Raw genomic sequence first — 26,512 nt, 5'->3', positions numbered from 1 at the left:
TTCAATACTTCTCTGCAAGTCTACCTTCTTACCCAAGTGCTTAAAAATCCCTGAGCCTCTTCTTGATGATCCTTGAGCATCATCAAGTGTCACTTGTATCTCATACCATAAACATGAATTTTTCAACCAAGAGCACTGGAGAAAAAGAACTGACTACAGAAAATAATGACCACATCCAAACCATCTGTTAGAAAAAAGTAGAATTACTCAAACCAAAATGATGAGAACAAGAGGAGACTACAATTAAAAACATATAACTTATCACTAGCACTTCTCTAAAATCCTAAAAGCAGCAATTTGAGCCCCAGTAAACACATAAAGAAGTAAGCAATCTGTTTGTCTATGTTTAGAACACACACACACAAAAAAAATAAAGGTCTAAAAGCAATAAGCTCTGACAAAAAAAACATATCCCTAGAGCATATCACTGAAAAGGGCTCTTTAAATCTTCTGAAACACATCTATTGACATCTGTGGAGATCAACATTTTCTTTTTCTTTATTGCATATTTTTTTCCAGTGTAAAAGAAGTGAATGAGAGGAAGGCTGCCTGAGATTACAGAAGGAATAGAGGTGGTGTAGAGGGACTCCCTGCTGGGAAACAAGCAGTTGTGGAAAGGACTGAACTCCCAGGTGCTCAGTGAGCATGGGAACAAAGCAGAGACTATAATTTTAAGGCTGATCCAATGTTATAGCCAATTTTTATTTCACAGAGCAAGCTCTAACTATTCCAAAACCTGTAACAACTGGGCAGCTGACCCCTCACTGGTGGGGCTTTGCCAGCACAGGTCTGGAAGTGTTTTATAAATTATAGAATGTAAATATTAACAAACACTTCAAGTGAGATTATTGGTTTTGTCGGGGAGCTTTTGTTCAGTTTGGAGTTTTTTCTGGTTGGTTAATTGGTTTCAGTTTTTTGGGGGGAGGAGCTGTTTGTTTATTTGTTTGTTTAAGTAGGGAAGTAAGGGTGAAAGATGAGATTAAGAAACTCTCTAAATCTCACATGACAAATAAATAAATAAATGGCCACACAGAGCAAGGGAACAAGGGAGAACCTATCTGTAAGCAAGGCTGACATCCTGCAAGAGGTTCAGTGGTAAATTATCCTTCTGCATATTGGGCATGAACAGAAATTAGATGATGGAGTGGAAAAAGTGGACATTCATGAACAAGTAGTAAATTATCTGATGTACAAAAGGCACTGCTGGAAACCACCATGTTCTCCTAATTGTTGAATTCCTCTCTAAAAATCTGCTACCAGTTCTTAAAAGAGTTTGCAAATGATTAATTGGAATTTTCATTTTAATTTAATTTGTTTCTGAGATTTGCCACTCTTTCTCCCTTTCTGTGGCTTCCCAAAGCTGGAATCCACAAGCATTCTGAATGAAATCCCTTTGGGTCTCATCACTGGAATCAAAGGAAAACAAATGTCTGGGGGAAAAGGTTATTCTGGAAATCAGGTCTGTTGAAAGGAGCTGACATACTGCACAGCAATGCAGCTTGATTGGTTGTAGCTGTCATTTTTCTGTATCTTATAAAGGAATACAAAACTATATCTTAGCTATGGCAGCCAAAACAAGACTTCTTAAAAATAAACAGTCTTGAAAACCATTTGGCCAATTTATACGGCAATTAGGTGAGGCTCTTACTCACTGTACACTTCCTATTTTACTAGTGAATAGCAGCTAGAATAACTTGGCTGGAGACTGAAAACCAGCTTCTGAAGGCTGAAGCATCATAACTCCAGACTTTCTCCACGCTCAAGAAAGGCTTGTCTTTAATGACCTCACAAGTTTTATTTCATAACATCTCTGCATGGCTTTTCTCAATGTATTTTCCCATTTTTTCCCTTCAGAGAGAAGATCAGTGCTCATTTAAGTGAGCTGAGGAACAATTCAGATGGATGGGTTTGGTCACTCTCCAGTGACATCCATGCAGTTTATTACATAAGCAGTTTACTGCAGTGAAGTCATTACACTGCATCCACAGAGCAGCCTCTGTTTGACTCCTCAGCTCCTGTTTAACCACTTCCCTCCAAACAGGTGAGTGTGCTTTCTTACTCTAACAAACCTTTACTTTGCCATTTGTTTCCAGCTGACATTTCCTTTCTTCCTTTTCTGTTTGTTCTTTTTGTTTTGTTTTGTTTTGTTTTTTAATTTTTGTTAATATACTGTAGGTGATTACATAAGTGATTTATTACAGGAACCTTACTGCATGAGGGGCAAAACTTGCTTAAAAGAAATCCAACAGCTACACTATTCCCTTAGGGCAAAATGTACTTCCACTTAATTTTTGTACAGTGTATTACATACCATATAATTGCTTAAAACAGAAGCTACACATACAAATTTTGCTTGGCACCAGATACCTGGCTTCAGAGAGCACACTCAAGTTACATGCTGTGTTTTGCTACAAATCCATTGCACCACCTAAAGTATTTCAAAGAGATCACTAATAGAAATATTTTGAACTACCTAAAATAAATCAGCAAGTAAGCAAACCACAGTATTTTGCTAAAGGTTATATTAAAATAAGCCACAGTGTTCCTGAAAGATATTTTATATGTGCATGGCTTTAGCGTTCCCCATGCCCTTTTTCCAATGCACTAAATAAAATCATGAGACAAACTTCAGAGATGGAAAATATCTGCTAGATCATTTAGACCATCCCAGTGCCAGTTCAGGATTTTTGCCTTTATTTTCTAGTGTTTTGTCAAACCTACTTTTAAATACGCTGTATGTTCCAAGTAATGAGATTTCCACTACTTTCCCCTGGGAAATACATTTATATAACAACCTTCTTCCCCAAGGATCCCAAAGTGTTTTATAAAAATATACATACAAATCACTTCCCCACTGGAGTACAATCACTTATGAGGCACAGGGTGGCAGCCAGGAGGGAAATGATACACAGGACTCTGCAAATTTATAGCAGGAGGGAAAATCCTGCCCAAGGACAGAGGGGCAAATCCCTATGCTGACAACAAATGCCAGGAACTCCCACACATCCACAGACAGCAAACAGAAGCGTGGTTTCAATCTGCACCTGCAGAAAGGAGCTTGAGCACCTCCATAGGCAAAGGATAACTTGGAGAGGTTTTGAGCACACAGTCATGGCAACCTGGAGTAGCTTAACAAAGTAAATATGTCATCCTGGTAGGAATACCAGAACAGGGACTGGATTCCTGAAACTGACTTGAGGACTGTGCTTGGATCATTCCATCACTCACTGACACTGATGTCAGGGCAGTCCTGGCTGCTCCCAGCTACCCCAGGTCCACTCACAGCCCTTGTGTCATTTATTTACTGCTCGACACTGGCAAAGCAGAGCCCATCCACAGAGGCACTGGGGACTGCCTGCTGCTTCCCCTGGGCAGCCAGGGAAGAGAGGGGAAACAGGAATCCACAAGGAAGGAAGGAAGGATGGCTTGGTGCTGGTAGATTGATGTGTTTAACACTGAACGCCATTGTACATTAAAAGATCAGAGTATTATAAGGGCTAGGAAGCAAATAATGCCAGAAACGACATCATATTTGGAAGGTTAACAGTTTCCAAGTTCAAACCCTTTGGGTGGAGTTCTGGAATTTTCAGTGCAGATGGTTTGTAGGCAGAGGTTGAGGGTAATAAGAGGGTCAAACCTCATTATCAGCATTATTTTAGCAACCTTTGCTCATCTTAGTGAGAGAATGAGAGGAAACAGGACAATCTGTGCTCTGAATCTTCCTTTTGTTGAGTTTGGGCATGAGACTTTTAACAGACCTCCAGTCTCCTTGCCCATTGCCAGGGCTCAGCTAGGAACTAGTCTTATATACAGGACATAAGTGATATGTACAAGTGATTAGAGCATCCTGTTCTCACTAGAGAGGCCAGATGCAGCTTCTTGGATTCTCTCCACCATGAAGTACACAGGGTATTGGTAAAGACTAATAGATTCTGAAATAAACCATGTTAGATAGCTCTGAATCACAGCCATTAAGCATACTTTTAGGATAGATGAACAAAGGAAGTATTTTCCACCTCCCCTAAAAATTGATAATTTCCTGCACTCTAATGGTGGGACACCATGTCAGGCAATTGACTCAAGAACTCACAATGCAAAGTCTTCTGCCCTGCTTTGCGTTATTAACCTGAAAATCAAACTTAGCTGTTGTGCACAAGCACTCCCACTCTCCCAGGCTGCAGTACAACGTGCCAAGACTGACCATGGCTTGGCAAGTGTTCATCTGCCCTTGCCTTCAGCCACCAGCAGAGATGCAGCATTCCTCTCCCTTCACAAAACAAGCACATTACTTTCACTTAAAATGCAGAAACAAGGTCTCATCCTAGAAATGGAATTTAACAGGTGCACGTTAATGCTCTTCATTAACAAATCCCTTTCCTGTCTGTCTGTCCCTCCTGCCTGCAGCAGCACAGGCAGTGACAAGCCACTTGATCCAGTGATGCTGAGAGTCTTTGTGCAGAGGTGAGTCTTTGATCCTTCCCAGTGCTGAAGGACCACGATGTGATTTCGGAGGGCTTTGCATAAGTTTCAAGCTTGTGGGATTATGGGTGCATGGTACAGTTCCTAAATGTCTCCAGCACTGCCAGGATGGTGTTGACAGTGGGGTATTGGCAATGCACAGGGGGGAGCTGAGTCATTTTCCAAAGCCTGCCCCAAACTATGAGCTGATAGCGCCTGATGAAAATAAGCATGAAATATTTTACAGATACACGAGGAGAAACTTTGGTCACAGGGACACAGAGGGGTCAGAATGACAAGGTCCTGATTGCTCCAAGCCCATGGCTCAAGCAGGTCTGAGACAGCAAAGGAGTTCATGTGTCTGAGAACACTGGATTACAACACTTTTAATCCTGACAATCAGATACCTACATATTAAACTCTGCTACAAAGACAAGGCAGACACAGGGCTGCAGGAAGAGGTAGAGTGCTTCAGCAGTTTTGCATGACAACAAAATGAGCAGCAAAACATTCACAGGGTACTGTTGAGTTGTAAACTATTACTGCTCTATTAGGGGTTAGAAAGTCTGCAACGTGATAGAGCCAAGCAATATCATTTTTCCATGGGTAGAGTCATGCAGATACACACACCCTCCAAATTAATTTATTTACATCGTTTTGTTTCCAAAGATCCTCCACCATGTGTATGCTGAGGAGCTGCCCAGGCCAGACAAGCAGATGTTCTACAGACTTTGGATCCTGACAGCCCATTCTCCAACCATTTCTGACAGCTAAATAATCACTCAGTGCCAAAGCAGCACATTTAACTTAAGGGCTGCCAGAAATCAGATACCCACGCCTTTTTTCTTAAGGAGTACAAGGATATGAAAACCAGGAGTAGCATCATCCACTGCCAGATACACTTACATCCTCCTCACACACAGCATGAATATCATGTGAGTCCATCGTTAGGATGAACTAGGACATCCTAGCTTATTTGTCATTAAATTAGACAGAAGTGATGAAGTAGGCTGTGGAGAATTCTAAGCTATGAAAACAATTACAGTGTTCCAACTGCACATATTCATATCCCATACCATCTCAAGGAATACTTCTTTTTAAAAAAAAACCAAAAACTAATTTTGTGTCAATTACATCACCCAAGTGCAGAAAATCATGGCTCTCAGACAAAAAAAAAAGACACTATAAAAATTTACCAATCAATGCAAAAGGAGAAAGCAACCAACCCAACTGATGAAAACTCCTTCTCTAATGCCTAATTTATAAGAATTAAATCTGCTTCCACAAAGGGCAGATTTTATTTTCTAGATAAAATTATAAGTGTATAAATGGAAATGAATTCATTTCCATTGGAGAAAGCATAGCTGAAGCACAGAAAGATGATTCATTCTTCACTCAGTTTGGACTCAGAATCATAGAATCAATAAGACTTTTAAGATCATCAGGCCAGCACCCCCACCATGTTCACCCCTAAGCCACGTCCCTAAGTGTCTGCCTTCATCCATGGTGGACTGAGGGAGGCTCATCTGTTCATCCAGCACATTTTTGCAATTTAGGAGCTTCACAGCAGATGACTGCATGGAGGAGCTGGGAAGAGGAATGAAATTTTGCCACTTTACCAGTAATCTGTCAGACAAGACCACTGGTTTATACATTTTTGAACCCCCTTGGCCTTCCACCATACTTGTAGGTGAACAGCAAAGTTGCCCCCAGTGCCTGCCAAATTAAACTGCAGCTCCTTGAGAGCCCCTGTGAACAGCTCCTGCAAAGCACAGTGCCCATAAACACCTTCCTGCAATTCACAGAGATCTCTTTAATAAATTAACAAAGCTGTCACAGAAGTATAAATGGGAAATCATTTTTTTAAATAGAACCATTTAAGATCACACAATTTCAGAAGCCTTTTGCAACATTTTATAATTCCTTTAGGCCACTGCAGGTCTCCTTTACACTTGTGACGATGCCCCTTTCAATTTGCATTTAAAAGACAGTAAATTGCAGGGTTCATAAACATTTTTATAGTGATTTATTGAAGACTAGAATGTCACTCCTGTTCTTCACACTTTAGCAGTCCTGGGAATCGGCTGCAGGGCTGTATGTGTAATCTTGCTTTACCCATAAACTATACAAGAACAAGGCAGTTCTGAAACCTATTATTTATTTATTTTTTCTTGCTTAAAAGACATTGGTGGCACTATTTTACATCTATATTTATCTTTCAGTTATAAGATGACCCATTTTATTCAGCCTTCAAGTTATAACCAGGTTTCCACAATTTACAAAGTACTTGGTTTGCAAATTAGAACTGTTCAGAGACAGGATTGCATTATGCCAATGAACAAAGGATTCTTTCTCTTCTCTTTTTAATAAAACACACAAAATCCACAGAATATTGGATTTATTATCACCACTAGATAACTTTACCATATAGGAATGTACTGAGGTTTTTCTTTTATTTAAAACCTAAACCACAGAAATGCACTGTGAAACTTCAGCTAGAGAATATTCTAAGGTTCTGCTCCTTCAAAGACAAAAGGGAAAATGTTCATTGCAGTTGGACCTCTGATACTCCTATCCTCCTTCACAGGCAACAAAGTCACAAAAGAAGGTAAACAGTGCCAAGAAGTGTTGTTTATAAGGGCACTGTGATCTTTCCTGCATCCCAGTGGAGCTTTACCAGGGGGAATCTAGAAACCTCCCTGCACAAACAGTGTAGGGAAAAAAAAAAAAAAAAGAAGAAAAAAAAACAAGGAAGAAAAAAAAAAAAAAAAAAAGAAAAGCCTGCACCTCATTTGCCCTTCCAGTGACCAGGAGGGAGTATTTCTTTCTACTTTTTTCACATTACAATAATGGCTTCACAGCTCTTGAAAAGAGCGCTAGTGCACCAGCAAATGGTGCATGACACACTGAAGCCCTGGTCTTTGTCGCAACAGCTCCGCTCCAAAGAAAGTCCTTCCTTGCCTTCTTTTCCTTGCCATTAACTGTGATGAAATGAGTTTTTCCCCCTTTTGATTCCACCCCCCTCGCTGTCTATTACAGTCTGACCTGATTGCACTTATGCACAGATTATTTCATAGAGACATCCTTTTATTCAGGTTTGCGAGTTTGCCTGCAAGGTTATCTGTTCACAAAGCAACGCCTCATCCCTCGTACTCATTTTTTTTGAAATCTGATCTCATTGATAAGAACAAGACCATTCGCATTGCATTTGTCAGATAAGTAGCTCCATGCCAGAGTCATAATTTTTTGTGACTATTGTCAGGGCTCCAGTTAAAATACATCAACCGATAAAAATGCAAGTATTGTAGAAATAACCTTGCATCAGAAGTGTTGGCCCTCCAGTTTTTCCAAGGCACGTTATGTCCTTTCCCTTAATAACAATTTATTATAGTTAGAGCATCTTCACTTTTTCACAGGAATTATTTCTAAGAATTATTTTTAAATATTCCTATTCTGGTGCTGCCACTGGTAGCACCGAACTTTTAAGGAAATAAATAAGTGGAGGGGATCAATGTCGCACTTATTGGTTGGATGGGGGTTTGATTCATGTTAAGCACACGCTTTACTCGGTTCTGATGTGCAAGCAGCAATAACAAACAGATAAATCCCGTCAGCAGCACATGCTGAGCAGGGTAGGACACGGCCAGAGCCGCAGCTCTGCTCGTGTGATCCAACACCGAGGAGACCTCGGCACCGCCAGGAATATCTCCAAGTTTGTTTGTGAGAGAATGCTCTGCCCCAGCGCAGCGCAGCCGAGCCCAAAAGGCAGCGGGAGAAGCGAGCACAGAGGTCAAAATCCTCTGTCAGGGGGATAAATAAACCAGCATGGAGGGGAGCTCCCCGCATCACCTTCCATGGATACACAGCGGAGCTCCGGCATCACCTGCCATGGATACATGGCGAAGCTTCCAGCATCACCTGCCATGGATACACGGCGAAGCTTCCAGCATCACCTGCCATGGATACACGGTGGAGCTCCCGCATCACCTGCCATGGATACACGGTGGAGCTTCCAGCATCACCTGCCATGGATACACAACGGAGCTCCCGCATCACCTGCCATGGATACACGGTGGAGCTCCCCACATCACCTTCCATGGATACACGGTGGAGCTCCCCACATCACCTGCCATGGATACACAGCGGAGCTTCCAGCATCACCTGCCATGGATACACAGTGGAGCTTCCAGCATCACCTTCCATGGATACACAGTGGAGCTCCCGCATCACCTGCCATGGATACACGGTGGAGCTTCCAGCATCACCTGCCATGGATACAGGGAGGCAGCGGCGCGCCTCCTCACCTGCAGAGCGGCAGCGTTTGCTGGAGATGGGAGCACAAAGCGAAGGCGAGGGGAGCAGCTGGAGCCCCTGAAGCGCCGCTGTGTTGGCGGTGGCAGTGCACAAAGGAGCGGGCAGGGCTGGCAGGGCTCGGAGCAGCGCCGGGCCCGGCTCGGCCGCCGTGCGATGCTGCCGCACACGCGGGCCTGCAGCTGATAACGCTGTAATAGTCCTCCTTTGAGGACCGGGGCTCCTGTGTGCTGATTACCCATTTATCACACCTGGCAGCCCTGCTGAACTATAATTACTCTTCTCTTATCCTGCCGCACTGTCATGTCCGAGAGGAGAAGAGAGGCAAAGGCTCCTGCTAATGACACATTACCCTCTTGACAAGCACTTGAAGGTTTTATTGTAAATATTCAAGATATAAAACATCTGAGATTCCCTTTTTAATTATAAAAAGCAATTTTCCGTGGCTCCCGTTCGCCCCCTCCGCCGCCACCAATGGTAAAGTTTAGGCTCCGTTATCCTTCGCTTCCTGCAAACAAACCCGGTCCTTTGTCATCACAACCCATTGCTGGGAGGGAACTCCACTATCTCGGGGAAATTATCAAATGTAACGCCTGGAAAATGTGCCTTTTGAACACGCTTCGCTATCCTACAAAAGTTACATTGCTGCCCCCCCCCAAAAAGGGGGAAATGTGCATTTATATTAAGAAATTAGGAAGAGGAGGAAGGAGAGGAAAAAGTCCTGAGCAAATGGGTGGTGAATGAGTCTTTCATTGGGTGGCTCTTGGGAGATGTGCCTCTTATTGAGAGGAAAGGTCTTGCATAAACTAAAAATTAAAGATATGTGAGGTGCTGTGGTGCATCCAGCTTATTTATTGGTCTCCAGATTTGCTCTGTGAAGCCAAAGACTTATTCCCCCTTTCTTTCACTATTAGCTGTGGGCCAAAAAATTCCCCAAAAGAGTAGGGAGTCCTAAACTCTGTGATGTGGAGAATTAAAAACCTGAAAAATCTTTAACTGAGATACACAAAACAGTCATTAATACTCCAGCCCCTACAATGATGGTACCAACCATTATTACATGTTATATATGTTCATTCCTACACCCATAATGGCATACAGTGCTCTAGCAAAAAAGTACAGCAGAATTCCTGGAAATCTTGGAATTTGCCTAACCTATAGTTTTTCATCCTAGAAACTCGATACCTAGACTGATTTCACTCTCAGCTAGAAATATGAACAGACAGCAAAAAAGTTATAGGAAAAATTAGGCTGAAAATGGAAATTAATCCATTCATGTGCATCCACAAGTCCACCAAGAAAACCAAATTTCAATGTGTCTTTTAAAAGACAAGGAGTCTTTAAGCATTTCAGAGAGACTGATTGAAGTCAGGGCACTGTGCAAAAGGAATCCATGGACAGCTCATTCCAAACCTCCTCATTACACTTCTCTGTAGCAGCAGTCTGCTCATACTTGGCTTATTTACTGATCTTCCTTGAATTCTAAGAGTTGCCCACAGTGAGAGGAAAGATGATGTGACAGATACAGGAACTCTCCATTAGAAATTGGTGTCCTGGGTCCTTGCCTAGTTTGCTTAACAAGTGTAATGGCTGTGATGGCCACCCTGACAAGATCAGATGTGGGCTCCTTGTGAGGAGCCCAGCACCACCTCGGTGATGGCCAGGCAGCAGCAGTATGTGACGTGCTGCTGTGGGAATTGCAAACATTTAATGAACATAAACGTCCTACCAAATAGGCACACACGAGGATGGAAAACAACAGCAATAAAAGTCCCTCAGTCTCACACCTAACAACTCAAGGCTATGCTTGGAACATGCACATGACAATGGATACAGCAGCTATTTTCTAACAAATCACGTGGATTTGTATATACAACTGACTGCTCTATAAAATACATTGAGATAATTAGATAAAAGTTATTTGGTGCTATTAGAGGTGAATGATTCAAACTAATATTAGACTACAAATTACTGAACCCCCAAATGCCCAGTCTTGGTATCCTGTGGTTCCTACTTTGGGGTGAAACAGTCATTAGCACTTCACACGCTCTTAATAAAAGAAATTGCAGCAGTCAGGCTTAAAATGACCATTTTCTCCATCTATTTAAAACGATTTGAGGTTCCTAGACTGAAATATTAACAGCCTTGCTGAACCAGAATTATTCTGCTTCTCTCGCTTTCTGCCCGCTTCTGTCAGAAAGCCACGGAGCATAGAATGGCAGCGCACAGCTAACCAGATAATTGATATCTCCCCAGCCTATTCACGGTGGGAATCTGTCAGTTAGAGTCTAAAGACACATACACACGCTATGAAAATGAACTTACATAAGTCTTCCTGTGAACTGAATGCAGCCAACATTTTGATGTTTAATTGGCTGGGTTCGGTTTACCAGCGCACACGTGTATTCCAGGGGCTGCACGCCGCACTCCGGCTCCTCCTGACAGATCTATTTAGTCGGGAGGAGGTGTATTTTCCCAAGGTAATTGCTCAGAATCATGCTTCCAAAGCCAAACTGATTCAAACTTTGCTTATTCACTCCTTGCAGACACACGGGTAGGACTATTTGAAAGCAAATGAAAAATCCATAGATCAATGTATGGAGCCTTCCCCCCACAGTGCCACGGAGGGAGTCTATTTCAAACAGGGCTGGTTGTCAGCAGCAGTTACTGCCAGCATCTTTTTAAATATACATCTTTCAGAGCAATGCAGGTCTTTGAGATAATGAAAGATTTGCAACTACTATATTATCCACGGAGAAGAAATACACAGACTCAAATTGGGCACACTCCCACACGTAGGTCCTTGCTAAGTATGAGGAAAAAAATAATTGACAGTTATTCAACTATTTGTGAATATTTTTTAGCTAGACTTATTCCCCTAATTAATAGGGCTTGTCTGATAAAGTGTGATTTTTAGAGACTTTTTCCTGTGGACTTAGTGGCTCGATGTGAAAGCATTTGGAAATAATTTCCTTTCACCTGACATGGCATACACAGTCCCAAATTCCTCATTTTACACCTCTTTGGCTTCAAATCAACAACTTAAAAAAGGCTTAGACTGTCTCATATATGTCACAAAGACTAGGGATAAAACTCATGCTTTACTTTTCTGTGCAGCAGAATGGGTTCTAGGTCTTTCTATTGCTGAACCAAATATCTACTCAGCATTTCCTGAAGTTTCTCATCAATTTAGATAATCAAGACATATTTCACTTTCTTTTCTCTCTCTCCCCTCAGGTCTGTAACGAAATGGAATGATTTCCAGAGATGTTGGTCGCATTCTGAATCCAAAACACAGCGCTGTAACAGCTACTGGAAGAAAGGAACAGTATGATAGCTGAAAGGAGCAAGCCATGACTCAAAATCATTTTGATAGATAGGCTTTACACTTGTGCTACTCAAGGAAGGACAGCAGATTACAGAAAATTTTAATCACAGGGGGAGGCAAAAAACATCAGCCCACTTCCTAGTGCTGGCCAGGGTGGGCTTGCACTCCTGGGTTACACAGGGTGTTTGCACCACAACATCCACCAGCAGTTTCCTCCCCCCACAGCTTGGATCAGGACAGCATTCCCACTGTGCTGGCAATGCCTTTGGTAACTGGCAGCTTTGAGAGGCAGTAGAACTTGGACAGGGAACACCTGCAACTGTGCTGGGGAAAGGAAACACAACCTCTTCTGCACGCCCTGGGTTATGGTTTCTTGGTTGTAGATGGTGTTGTCAGATTTTCCCACCATACCCTATCAACCTGTCTTGATTCACCCAGGATTTAAAAAGATGACACTGTGACACATCTGGAGGAAGAGCTATAGGGACTATAGGGAAGGATCAGCTCTCTGCTCCCAGAACTGAAGCACTTCTTCCTGACACCATTCCCAGAGTGTCCCTTAAGCCTTTCTTTTTCCAAGACAATTTACACAAAGGACTGAGTGTCACTCACAGCTTCCCTCCTCCATCTCCTGGACCACAACACACCTCAGAACCTGCAGGGCCTGCTGACAGTCCAGGTAAACATAAGAGTATGTTTCCAATTTATGTCTCTTTATTTTTCCTCTTCTGAAAATACAAGCTAATGGAAAAAATATTTTTACACGTTATTAAGGCACATTAATGATAAAACTAGTGAGCATTAGTTCCAGAAGGGCACATTTTCTGTAATGATGAAGAACGATGTATAAATTAACATTACAGAGCTCCACAGGTCCATTTCTGAGCCAACCATGATTAAATTAACTACAAAAAGATACTTGACACAACCAGTGCCACACTTGACTGAATTTGGGAGTCATGTAGGGATCTCACTGAAAACCAGGATGCTAAATAAATCCATCTTATAATAGTGATCATGTTCATGTGTATTATTTAATACAGTGGAGTGCTTATTCCATTGTTAGCATTTCACAAAATGCTACCAAAAGAAAATAAATTGTGCCTTCACCTCCATCCACCACTCTGCTAATAAACTGGAGTTTTTCCCAAATGCATGGCCTTGGAACAATAAATACTTAAGCTTTTCACAGAACCTTTTTTTAAGAAGGCATAGCATATTTTAGAGATTCCAGCTATCACTTAACACATATTAATTTGACTCATCAGATACTCGTATTTCACCATCTGATCTGGAAGCCAGTTAATCAATTAACTGGTTTATTCCTCTATATTCCAGTACATTTTACTGAATTCAGTAAATGACTATCAATTCATTTTGTTAACAGGCTGGTTTCTTCATTTGGCTTAATTTAATTTGATTTCACTGTAACAGCTGACATATGAGGATATTACAAAAAAAACAGGGTACTTCTGCACAAAAGCAACTTCTTGGAAGCAGGATAAAGATAATCAGAGAGCTATGCTTTCTGCTTAATTTTTTTGCCTCTAAAAAAACAAAGCTACTTGAAAGAAGAAAGTTAAGAGTAAGTTAATTGCTTAACAAACCATAAAAAAACATAGAAAAGAACTAAAAAGAGAATAGGGACACTCAAACTAGTGAAAATTCAGGACTATTTTTAATAATTGGAGTTCTTAGGGGCATAAGAATTATATATCAGTTTAAAAGCATGAGTAGTGTTTTGAACTTTACAGCAAAAAAAAAAAATATGTTTCAATTCTTTTCTCCCCTGAAAAGATAATTTCCCCTCAAAGGCCACAAGCTTCCCATAACATGTTTTCAGAACTACAGAACTGAACTGAGAGTTGAAAACTTTCATTTATAGAGCAAAAGGCTCAAGAAAAAAAAAAAAAAAAAAGGACAGAAAACCACCCCATCCCAGAAATAAACCTGCCGTTGTCATATCCTTGTGAGACTGCAGGATAATAAAACCTCATTGTTTTTTGTTTATCAGATGATATAAGTTATGAATTTTTAAAGGAATGTCTTTTACACCAGACAGGTTATTTCTGTAGGCTAATTTTTCATAGCCACTTTGCATTGAAACCTCCGGCTTCATGAAGATGATATTTCTAGAGCAATTCTATTTTTCTTTTTTTATCACCTTAGTAGTCTTTTCCCAGCTGTATCCACAGGGGAATGGAAATACCCAATTGCAAACGTGACAGCGCTGACTTCTGCAAAGTAGCTTAATTACTCATTACGAGATTCCATCAACAGAAGCTCCGGTCTGTGGTTTTGTAATAAGTGCTGTTATCTTTCCTTGGATTTTCATTCCTTCACAAAGGGGGATATGGCAGTGCTTTCCACATCCACATTTTATATGGAGAGGAATGAGAGAATTTTAATGCATGAATTTGATGTCATTAACAATGCTGACAGCTGTTTAATCCCAGAGGAAACAACAGCTGAGTCCCAACTGCAGCAGCACCACCACAAAATAACTAAACAAATAAATAAAATAAAAATAAATTAACTCTTCAGTGCATCTCACTGGAGGTACACTATGAATCAAATCATACTTTACCTACAGTGTTTGTCAATCTTTTAGTTAGAGTATCAATAACCTCAACTGGTAACAAAAATAAAAGCTACTTCATCCTGACTGCTAGACTTGAGTCCCAAAAACACATTTATTACATGGTCCTCTTCTAAATTAACCATTAATTAAACTGAATTCCCCTTCAAACACAATGAGAAATAAACCAGCAAAACAAATAGTAATGGTAATAATATAAGCTATAAATATAGGTGAAGCTCAGTTCTGAAAAATAACGTAGATTAATCCAAAAGGGATGGCATAAAAATATATTTAAAATGGATCCTCCAGCAGAAGTAGAAAATACAACATGCTGCAACTCTGCTACTGTCCAATTTAAAATAGAATGTTTAGATACAAACCAATGACAGCGAATTTGCTTTTGTTCTGTTCTCCCCTCCACACACACACCCACGCACTACAAGGACTTTTTAAGGGTATGGAATGAAAAGGAGTACTTATAATATGTATATTTAGGATATATACCTACCCTTCTTTAATCCATCTCTTTTTTCATTGGTTATGCCATCATTTCCCATGTACATGTTTTTTTGAGTTTTGCTACTGACTCCAATATTAAAAGACCCAAGCTACAGCTGATTAAGACATATCTTTACAATCTGCAGCCTCATGTAACAGATAAAGCTTCCTAAGCTCTGCCTTGGGAAGGCTCCCATCCATTTAGAACACTAGACTTTAAACAGATGTCCAAAGTATTCACTTTATAAACTGCAACATTATATGAATTTAAATCTCCCTCTTTGTCTGACCATCCTCTCTTTAACAGCAGCTGTTCCCCTTCATCTGGCTGCCTCTGCAGCTCCCCTTTCCCGGGGCACCCCTGCCCCATCCCCGGTGGCAGGGAGGGTTCTGGGGGACAGGGATGTCCGAGGGGGACAGCAGGAGCTCTGAGCTCTGGGGGTGAACTTGATGAACTCCAGTCCCTGCATCATGAAGAGCACAAAGGTCTCCCTATTCCACTCAACGAGGTGGCTCCAGGCACGGCAAATGTGCTGCTCAAATGCTTCATAACAAGACGTGCAGTCATATTTTCTTGTGGTTAATATGGCAGAGGGTGAGGGGAAAACAGATTTTTACCTTTTGATGTTCAGAAACAGTTCATTCTCAATAGGGGAATATTATGTGACAAATGTGCCAGACTTCTTTTTTTCTTTTTTTTTTTTTTTTTGTGGTAATATTGCTCTTTGCAAATGGCACACATCCAATCCAATTGAATGTAATAAAATGAAACAATCTGTGCCATCTTCAATGGGTTTAATCTATACCATGTTAATGAATCCTTAAACAGACGTGCATGATGTTTTCCTGAAATACATGTAGTTATACTGTGCTCAGTGTACTTGTCAGCTTGAAAATAATTTCTGCTTGAGAGACCACCTGCTATCATCACCCTATTTAGAAGCAGCTCATATTTATTTGGAAAAGAGAAATAATAGTTAAATAAAGAAGCGACTTCCCTTACCCAAGCAAGGACAGTAAAATGGCTTGAATCCTCTCTGCACACTCAGGGATATTTTTTTCTTTCTTTTTTTTTCCCCCTTTGCACCAGCTGCTTCCAAAAATTTCTGGTATATTTGTACTAAAGCAGCAATAGAAAAAAGCTGCTTATTCTCATCTCCCAGTGTTCCCCCATTTCCTTTCTGATAAACTAAAATATTGGAGCTGAAAAGATGAAGTGAATTATGTGACAGAATTCAGGCATTATGCAACATGGGTTGCCTTACCCTGCATCATATAATTTTAAGTTATTAAATATGTCAGAAAAGAATATTTGTACTTGATGAAATATCCAAATACTAAGTACACAGTATATGTTTTTCTTCTATTTAGACTATGCAAATGAAACAAAGAAATATTATGTTCTCCCTAAAAAGTGTTCCCTAGCACCTACTTGCTGAAAAGATAAATTAGATCAACTTTTTCTAAGAAGACACATAAAATAAAACACATTTTTCTAGCAAATGCTATCAGCAAAACCACTAGTTTTCACTTACAGGAGAATGAAAGAAATAATCAATCAATAAGGTTGTGAGGAACTGTATGGACACCAGGATAGGTTGTATAAAAGGACACCTGAAGAATGTTTAGCCACATAAACCCAAAATCAGCAAACCCACCAAATATCTGTGCAGCTTGAGGTGCACAACCTGTCCTGCTGAATGTGTGATGCTAATGGGACAATATCTGGGCTAATTTTGAGTTTATGTGATTTTTCTGGTTTAGTAACCAGAAAAGAAGTGTAAAAGAGGGTAAAATTCACCATCATGCAGAGGAATCAAGAAATACAATTTTTACTCTTTGGACAAATAGCAGATTAAAAAAGAGAGACAGGGAGAGGGGAGAAGCTCCGTGCCAGTTGTGTGTTAATCAGAACCACTGATTTTAAAAAGTGAATTTTACCAAGGCACAACACAAATTTGTCTGTGTCATAGATAAGCACATTTGAAGCACATGTTTAGTGAAAATGTAATGTGTGGACTGTATGTTTGTGGGGTTTCTTATTTTCAGTGCATACTAGAATGTCACCATGTGCAGAGAATGGACTAAACTGATACTGGTTTGAACGCGAACAGGTAAAAATAAGTTTTGCACTGCTGGGGAATCCATAACTGATCCTTGCCTTCAAACCACAGACATTTATAGCTTTCCTTGAGGTATAACATTAATTTCATACCAGCTTGCTGTTGGGATCAGGCTCATCTCATTGTACCTGGAGATGATCTTCAGTGTCTTTGGCAGGAAAGCCCCTCCTACCTGACACTGAAGTGACAGGATTTAATAGATGGATTGACAACTTTCCTTTCTGAGCAACTGAATTTTCTCCCTGTTTATATCCTCATAGTTGTGTACAGTTTTAAAGGTGGAGAGGAATAACACCACAAAAACATTCCAGCTGAGAAGACACTGCAGTACCGACGTGGCAGAGCCCGTGTGCTGGTGTTGTCATGGAACAATTTTACATGGCACAACTTTTATTCTCAGCCTGAGCATATTAGCTGCAATAGTGTTTTTTGGAGGAAAAGAATTTTTAGGGTTTTGTTGGGTTTTTTCCTCTCTTTAAGAGTACAATTGCTCACCTCTGTAATGGGTTGCTGCCACAACAAGCTTTACATCAAGTTATCTTAAGAAACCACATGGAAATGTCAGTTCTGTTACTGCTAAGTGGCATTTCTGATACAGCACATCCGAGGAGCTGGACCTCAGAGACATTGTTAATTTGTTTCCTGGTGTAATTCCAAGTGTTGGTTTTGAGCTGAGAAATGCTCTGTTGTGTTTTCTGTGGTGACTTTTACAGAATCTTTCTCTGTGTGTTCAAAGGTGGAAGCTGAGACTATTGAGCTGACAGTACCTATATTTGTCTGGCTGGGAGTAAGGCTGTTCTCACCACAGAAACTCTTCCTTTCCCCCATATGAAGCCTTATTTTTCAGGGCCCTGCAAACCCAAATTTAAACCCCAATACTTCCTCTGAACTCATGATGAAAAGATTAAAGGCATCCATAGAGCCATCAAGAGCTGATGCACTGGAACATCACAACCCTGAAGACAAACCTGGGATGCTGAAGTCCTTGCTAAGGGCTATAGGTCACAAAACATAGTGGGTTTGTTGTCAGGATTTTGTATTGCAAAGGATAAGAAATCTTGAGTTAATAAACAAAGATCTGATTTTTGGAGACAAATAGAAAAAATAAAAGAGAAATACTGAGAAATCTTGTGAAGTTCTAACAAAAAATCAAACACTCAGCTACTTTCTTAAAGCTACCAAAAACTAAGCAGTGGGACAGAAATCTTTGCTGTGGTTTTAGTAGATTCTGATAATCTCTTCCAGACAGGATTAAAATAACCAGATGTGCTTTTTTTGTTGCATTTTTACATTTCTAGTACTATTCTTGTGCAAACTAAACAGACACATTGTATAAACACACAATAACTTAAAGGTGCCTTTTCAACACTACCAACTGAAAATTTACTTTTAAAAAGTTTGTTCCTACTAAATGCAAAGAATTTTCCATTCCTTCCTAAGCAACAGTGATTAATCCTGCTCACTTTTCCCTTCTGCATTCCTCAGTTTTGCTAATTACCAGTAAATTCAGTAGAGTTGCATCTCATTTAAGGAATTCTTTGAGTATCAGAGGTTATTTCTGGTCAGGAATGACAGAAAGCACACTGCACAACACATTCTGCATGAGTAATGCAATATTTTACAAAGAATAATTCATATTATTTTAAACAGGAAAGAAAAATCCTAGGATTTTGAGGAGAATTATCTAGAGGAATGAATGCTGGCAATGATGGAAGCTCAGGTTGTCAAAAGAGGTCACAGAAAGGGACTCTCAAACATTTTTGAATTTTAAACATGTTGCAACTCATCAAACTTTGTGAAAGATGCTAAAATAAAAAATAAAATTACATCAAATTTTAATGTACCTATGCTAGAAACTAAAGTCAATTGACTTTTAATTCATGGATACAAATATTCACCCAAGACCCACACTTTTAAAGGGTGATAGACTTACAAGAATATTTCTGTGACTGTGTCAAATGTCTTGTTCAGCTTACTTTTAAACTGGGCAAAGGAATGATAATTTGAAAAAATCAGACTAAGTTGGTGGGTGCTATGGGTTTTATTTGAAAGAGTTTTAAAATTATTTAAGACTCATAAAATCTTTCCATAGACAGTGCGTTGAAACTGCAAATTAAATACAGAGCTTCTATGAACTGTATCCATTTTTCCTGGAAGCACAATTTCCATGGAGGTTCCATCTTTTTTGCCTGTTACTCTAGCTAATAATGCAGTGAATTTGCAGTAATAGGGTAAATGTTATTTTGATGACATTATCTGATTAAATTAAAGATGACATTAAAAGGACCATTTCAGTGGGAATCTGAACCTCGAGAAGCAATTGTGGTTGGACAGTTGCTCTGTCCCAGACTTTAAAAGACAACACAATATTTCACTCACCTAAATGAAAAATAAATTCAGATTACATTTGACTTACAAGAAGGCGCATCTTCAAACTATGAAAAAAATAGTATTTTAGAATTTGTGTTTTTACACGGACAGAATTTGAATCTATTCACACAAATAAAGGTTCATACAACAGCAAACATACAAATATGCAGCAAATGAAGCTAAAACAGGATTGAGAACTGAAATTTCATCTGCTGGGACAGTGACAAAAAACCACCAGAACTAAAGACCAAAATCGAAGATGGAAGAATCAATCACCTTCCTCATCACGTAATTTTACAAAATTCCTAAAATGATGAGAAATCAACTTACACATGACTGAAGGGTACAGAACAGAAGAAAAAGAACATGAAGGAAGTTAAAATTACTGGAGGTTTTCTGGTGCATAGCACCAAAGAAGCTGTAAAATAAACTCCTCTTACGAGCTACATGTTCACATACATAAATCAAGTGACTGTTTGAAAATCCCTCGACTTAAGCTCTCAGAGATAGAATCTGTCTAAGGAAACATTCCTGAATAACGTGACTGTGTTATGAATTACAGAGGCTTCCCAGGGAAAAGATACAAGATTAAAGGTATGCAGGGCTTGGGCCCCTTCCCTCTCACAGCCAGAACACCTCCTGTGTTCTGCACAGACAAATCCTTGGGCTCCATCAAACAGCAATCAGGGCCACACCAGGATGGTGCTGCAGGTGCTGCCAGGGAAACACTTGAGGCTGCTTTTCTCTGTGACCTCAAGGAAGCATCTTTGTGCTCTACAAACTGCACAGGAGGTGGGTATGAACACACTGAAACACCCCAGAGACTCTGTTTGCTCCAAGGTCACCTCACTCAAGTCCAGTTATAGATGAATCCTGTGACAAAGTACTGAAATCTCTCTGTTTTGGAGACTTCCCATCTTACTACAGATACTCATAAATCTGAATTTTCACTTTCTCCATAATCCCCATTTTACAATATGACATTAACTGTGCAAGAGTGTCCATCAAGAAGTGGCATGAGCTCAAGCTATCAGACAGCACATCAGCAGAAACCTCACAAGTTCTGCAACAAGTACTAAAAATACAATTTCATTTAATTCATATTAAACCATAAAACAAAACCTTCAAGGAAGCACAAGCCAGGAGAACACAGACCTTTAAAACACTTGAAAAAAGTCTTTATAAATTCATAGGTTGGCAGAGACATCCACGGGAGGATTCAAGAGTGCTGGGGGAAGAGCAATTAAAGAAATGACAAACACAATTATAAATATCTGCCCTGGCCCCTACCCTCAGTAGAAAGGGGTCTATCAAAAAACTGCCAAAAGTCACCAGCTCTAAAGAGACAAAATATTTGTAGTGTTTTGGATACTACTTCAAGATAATTATTTGCAAATAATGACTTTTTATTGTATTCCATGCTCATTCCATTTTCATTCCATTATACCCACAGAAAAATGCACCACTATAAAAAACCCACACTCACACAGAAAACCCTCAACAACAAGAAAACAAACCCAACCAAACACCACACACAACCCCCCCTCAAAAAACCCCAACAAAACCACAAAGAACAGAACCCCAAGCAAAGCAGAACAGGTAATTTTTGACGCACTGGCACGTAATTTATAAGTCACAAACTCTGAGGGCATGAGTTGTTAAGGACATCATAAATCTCACACTACTACATAACAACAATTATTGTATATAAAGACATTCTGCCCCAGACAGAAAAACTCGAGCTTTGATCATTTCTAGGTATTTATTGTCAGGGATGTGCTCCCCTCTGCTCTGTCCCAAGTGAAACATTGGATGCCATGTTTCCCAAATACTAGAGAGCAAATTTAAACACTGGCAGCAGCTCCATTCAGTAAATCTAGGGGTGTGCTTTAAAACAGACTTGTCTGGCATATAGATTAAACAGATGATATTTGCACATATGCATTTTCTGGCACTCACTGAAGTAAATTACATAAATTTTTTATTCTTATCACTGTGATAAAGTTTTTGGCGAGGGGCTTCTGTTAGAATCATTGAGAATAACATTCCTCATAAACTTAGCTGGAATACAAGCCATAAGCAAAATTTCTTGATTCCAGTCTCTCCTCTGCAACAGTTACTGATGTTTAATTGAGAATTTTAGAGTGGGATAATTTTGGATGACATGAGAAACAAAACTCTTAAGTGAATTTCCCATGTTTTTTATTAAAACAGTGAAATAATTTTTGACAGTATTAAAACTAAACACTTTAACAAATAAAAGAGTAATAGAAATTTAAAACATGGGATTTTCTGTGCTTTAAGAATGCAGGCATAAAACTCAAACATGAATATGCTGTATATATTTTCATGTTTATTTTAAGGCACAACATAACTTTTATGGTAAAGTCCTAAGTTTACCATTCTTTCTTGGTCAATGAGTACACATCAAAAAAATCAATGAAGTGACAGAATTAGTACCATGATCTTCTGAACTTACTTCACCAAGGAATATAAATAATTAAATGCAGTAAGATAAAAAATGGCACATCACTTCTATCTACCAATTCCATATCCACAAGGGTGACTCCCTCCAGCATTCCAGCAGCCACAGCACAGATCTCTGGGACACATTTAAGAGGGTGTTTAATTAATGAGTGCATGGCCAGCTCAGAAGGGTGATGATGTCCAATTATAATTTCAACTGCCAGCAGTAGAGCACGTATAGAAATTTTGTTATACTGATCCATACTCTAAAATAAACCATTCCTTAAATGTAAAAATCCATCTCCCAAATGGCCACTGACAAAGAGAGATGGAGTATTGTCATCAGCATCATCAAGTGAAAAATGTTGAAATATGATTTAGAAAATATTGATATCCATTTTAGGGAGAATAAGTTCACCTTACTTCATGATGAAGAAAAAAGCTGCACTAGATTGAATCAAAATATTTTGTTATGTTGCAGAGATATTTGTACATCTTCACACATCTCCAGAGCAGACCATTAGCAATCAGAAGCCAAATAAACAGGCTGAGGAAAAGCCTACATAACTGTGCAGGATTGGTTGTAAAATGGATTCTCCTTGTGACTAGAAAATCCAACTGAGCATCATGTAATATTTGCAAGAAAAAACACATTTTCAAGCAAAAAAAAGGGGGATTATCTTGAATTTGACAGATTATTTCAGGAAGAATCCATCTGGTCCAACATTAAGCTATTGAAACTGTTTCTCTGCTTACAAATTTTGTTATCAGACTTTCAACTGTTCCATTTCCAGCTGAAACTGCTGGTACTGCCTTCACCAGATCCGACAGGCTATCTCATCATCTTGGTGAATAACTGCCCAGGAAAAGCTCAGGAACACACCAGCTCCACTTTTTATAGAAAATGGATAGTCAGCACCTGAGGGAGAAGCATTTTGTCTGTTTCCAGTGATATTCCCCACAGGATCCTCAGAGGTACTGTCAGTAGCGCAGGTCAAACACCTTGCCTGTCCAGATGGAGGAAAGCAAGGCTTGGAAAAGGGGATTAGAACAATAGAAATGTGTTCAGCTGTGAAATTAAAAGTAGGACAGCATGACATGCAACATTATGCGTTGAGCTGAGTCAAAAGCAGTAATTAGGCTAAGCTAAAACACGAACACACTTGTAATCAGAACAAATGCGTGTTTTGCGTCCATCGCGTTGGCTCCTCACAGCAAAAGTGGTCACCTACCCCTCCCCAAGCACCTCATTACCCTCCCCACGTCCTCAAGCCCATCTGCAGGGCTTCCAGTGTCTCTCCAACCACTGGCTGCCTTTCCCTGGAGCCCCTACAGGACCTCCCCATGCCCTCAGCTCCTGCACATCATTCCCTCTGTGCTGTCCCAACAGAGTGTGCTGTGTCCTGGAGCCCTCACCTGCCAGCTGGCAGCCAGCAGCCACTCAGCAGATGTAAAAGCTGAATTTTTCCTGCTTTCCTGCAGCAAGAGCACTAATTTGAGTCTGTGTCTGCTGCTCTACCTGCCAGCTTTCTGCAATTTGTGAAGAACGCAACTATCTGGAGACCTCAGACCTATTTGGTTGAAACAAGTCTGAGTTCAAAAGTTAGTGGGAGGCACTGACTGACAAACAGGTAGGCAAGCTAAACAATGAGCATGAAAACACAAAAACAGCTGTCATAAAAGCACAGATGTTACCAAAAATAGCACCACAGCAGCAGGTTCCAGGCTGGAGTAGTCAGAAGTGCACACCAGCATTGCACCATTCAGCTAAACAAGCATTTACAGCGTAGCTAGGGACCAAAAAACACAGGTATGTGTTCACATGGCTGCACATTTAAACTCCTAATGAACTGTCTATCCCAAATAAATGCAGATACATAGTGACAACAAATAGGAAGACAATAACTGACTTGGAGAATAATTGTTTTGTAAAAATGAAACAACCTAACAAACACTCTGATCTCATGGGTTTTCAAGGGTCTACACATCTTCCCTGCCATGTTCTGAAAAACAGCAAACTGTTTATTTCATTGACTTCTTGCAGCCTGTCCTTGGTCACAAAACTGTAATGTAAGAAAAAGTTATTTAATTGCTAGTGTTTTGTCAATAGCATTATTGTATGTTCACTGTGAGGCAAATCACCCTTTGCTAGAGACCAAAGCCCTGAAATTGTGGTGAAAGCAGCCTAAGATTTTATTTTGGGACACTTTATATACTTCACTCATACAGTTTGAGATCACATTTTCAATTTAGAATACACAGGAAGTAAGAGCTGTTACAAATAGTTGATAGGTGAAACACTGGTTTTTATAGTGCCAAAGCCTGTAGGAGAGGGGGCAGACCAATTACTGCACCGAGCAATGTGCAGTATTATCCTCTGGCTTTATTATAATAACAGGTTATCTGATTACAGCCCGTGTTCTGGCCTCAGCACACACTACATTCTCCCATGCCACTGATGGTACATTTTAGAAACCCATTAACAGCTAATTCACCCAGGAAACTTCAGATTTCTGTATTGAGGCATGAAAATTAACATTCCTCATGCGAATGTCCAGCTGGAGCAGCTGTGCTCAGTGTTTGCTTAATAGAACCTTCCAAAAGAAAAGGAAACACCTTTTCACTCTCACCTGAACTCATACTGAAAATACTCAATGCACCTGTCCTAAAACAGATGTAGAAATTTAGCTACAGGATAGACATAAATGCAAGAGACTTCCTGTACCCATTTTTTCCCCTTAAACTTTGAAATATTAATGTTTCTATCTTTATTGCTTCAGGAAAAGGCAAGAAGTAAAAATTTAACTGGCTTCAGAAAATATAATATTCATTGAACTCATTTGCTAGATATGAAAAGGGTTTTGAATTTCTTTGGACTTTTTGGACATCTTTTCTAGACATTTGAAGTATTTAAGAGAAGGCTAATTTCTTGCCTATTGGACAGGTTAATTCAAAAAAGTGATTAGATGTTATTGGGACATTCTGGAAACCCCAGAAGATTTCTCCATGCAGATCCACGCTGGCTGAAGTGTGGCACGGGCACAACACTGGTTTGGGCTGTCAGGTTTCACAGACATGCCGTGAATTTCCACAAAAAATCCCTGACATTGGTCAAAGAATTCAAGTATCACAGGAAAAAAATGCAACTTCAGGACCAAGAAAATAGGTTTATACAAAATTTTGACCATGAAACAGAGGTTTGAAAATTTATGGTCTGTGGGTTTGTGAAGGTCGTTGGAGGGAAGGAAGACTCGTAACAGTGGTAAGAAAATAAGTAAATTCTCACTGATATTTTGAAGTACTGCTTGGTATTGCTCAAAGTAACTTTTTACAACTGACTTGAACAGCACCAGCCCTTAGCCAGAATCTTGGGACAGCACCAACCAAAATGCCTCCATAATATTACCTTTTCCTATGAGCTGCTCCTTTCCTTTCCCACAAGAATGTTATGTGAATACAAATAAAAGACAATGTGGTCCTGGCTTGAATGGGAAGTGAGCTGTGTCCTACAGTCATAATTAGGGAGGGCAGTGGCCCATGAAATCTTTTCACCAGGAGAAGATCCACAACATAAAAATATCTGCAATCCTGTGGTATATGGTGCACTGTTTTATAATCAATATTCATTCATAACACTCTATAAATGGGAGTTTTGTAACCTGATGCTGAATTTGAGCGGTTTAAAAATTATTTTGAGGGTAATCAAGGACAAGGGGTGGAGGAGTTTAGAGCTTGTCTACTGATAAAAGCCAGCATAAAATGGATAACCAGCAAGAAACTTTACTGTTTACTTGAAGAGTACTGAAACCTTCAACTGGCCTTTACACAATGAAGTGTTAAAGAGGAGATCCAGCGCCTTTGAACTAAATTAGGTCAATATTATATGCAGGACAGAATTTTATGAGGGTAGGGGCAGAAAGCTGTCACTTTCTTTTAATTTCAATAAACCATACACAGCATCTTTTAAAAATTAACTAGCTCATAAAAGTTCATCAGTCCTGAATTGTAATTAATTTCTGTGTGCGGAAAGATCATTTGCCCATAGGTGTTGCTTACTCATTTAAATCAGGGGCACTGCAGCTACCTGACAATTCTATTAAAACAGTTCTTGATGAATCCTGGCTTTATTTAACAGCTTTAAACACTGAAGCATTAAAACAAAGTGGTGATAGCCATATACTGAGAGAGGTAAAACTGCTACCTGCCACTCACTGGGCAGGTGTTGAGGTAGAACAGTACATGGGGAATTCCTGACCTCAGCTACACCAAAAAGATCTTCAAAGCCTGATGCCAGCAAAAAAAAAATAAAAAAAATTCACACACAGTGCCCTCATAATGGCTGTCAAGATGGAAAAAAAAAGGATAAATATACCATAC

The 26,512-nt window shown here is 39.8% G+C and overlaps 1 protein-coding gene and 1 long non-coding RNA gene across 2 annotated transcripts in view; one reads left to right on the top strand and one right to left on the bottom strand.

The window, feature by feature from the left end:
* WWOX (WW domain containing oxidoreductase) overlaps positions 1–26,512 on the bottom strand; it is a 474,933-nt gene that overhangs the window by 113,270 nt on the left and 335,151 nt on the right. The gene's annotated exons all lie outside the window — the stretch shown is intronic.
* LOC111934470 (uncharacterized) lies at positions 1,983–12,092 on the top strand. Its single transcript, XR_002867235.2, has 3 exons — positions 1,983–2,041; positions 4,405–4,461; positions 12,007–12,092. It is a non-coding gene; the product is annotated as an uncharacterized LOC111934470 (long non-coding RNA).

This window comes from Cyanistes caeruleus, chromosome 12 (genome assembly GCF_971803275.1).
Source record: "Cyanistes caeruleus chromosome 12, bCyaCae1.hap1.1, whole genome shotgun sequence".
NCBI classification, from domain to species: Eukaryota; Metazoa; Chordata; class Aves; order Passeriformes; family Paridae; genus Cyanistes; species Cyanistes caeruleus.
The sequence above is the reverse complement of the archived record's forward strand: the minus strand, read 5'-3'. Positions and strand labels throughout refer to the sequence as shown.